The following is a 720-nucleotide window of genomic DNA, read 5'->3' as shown; positions in this document are numbered from 1 at the left end:
TGGTGGAGGTTCTTGCCTCAATGTTGATGGCTGCTGACTGATCAGGGTGGTGGTTGCTGAAGTTAGGATAGCTGTGGCAATTTCTTAAAATAAGACAAGAATGAAGTTTGCCATATCGATTGACTCTTCCTTTCACAAAAGATTTCTCTGTAGCATGTGATGCTGTTTGATAGCATTTTACCCACAGTAGAACTTCTTTCAGAATTGGAGTCAATCCTCTCAAACCCTGTAGCTGCTTTGTCAACTAAGTTTACGTAATACTCTAAATCCTTTGTTGTCGTTTCAACAGTGTTCACAGCATCTTCACCAGGAGAAGTTTCCATTTCAAGAAACCACTTTCTTTGCTCATCCATAAGAAGCAACTTCTCATCCATTAAAGTGTTATCATGAGATTGCAGCAATTCAGTCACATCTTCAAGCTCCACTTGTAATTCTATTTCTCTTGCTATTTCCACAACATCTGCAGTTACTTCCTTCACTGAAGTCTTGAACCCCTCAAAGTCATCCATGAGGATTGGAATCAACTTCTTCCAAACTCCTGTTAATGTTGATATGTTAACCTCCTCCTATCAATCATGAATGTTCTTAATGGCATCTAGAATAGTGAATCATTTCCAGAAGGTTTTCAATTTATTCTGCTCAGATCCATAGAGGAATCACTACCTATGGAAGCTATAGCCTTACAAAATGTGTTTCTTAAATGATAAGACTTGAAAGTCG

This window comes from Trichechus manatus, unplaced genomic scaffold, assembly GCF_000243295.1.
Source record: "Trichechus manatus latirostris isolate Lorelei unplaced genomic scaffold, TriManLat1.0 scaffold00279, whole genome shotgun sequence".
Lineage (NCBI taxonomy): Eukaryota > Metazoa > Chordata > Mammalia > Sirenia > Trichechidae > Trichechus > Trichechus manatus.
The sequence above is the reverse complement of the archived record's forward strand: the minus strand, read 5'-3'. Positions refer to the sequence as shown.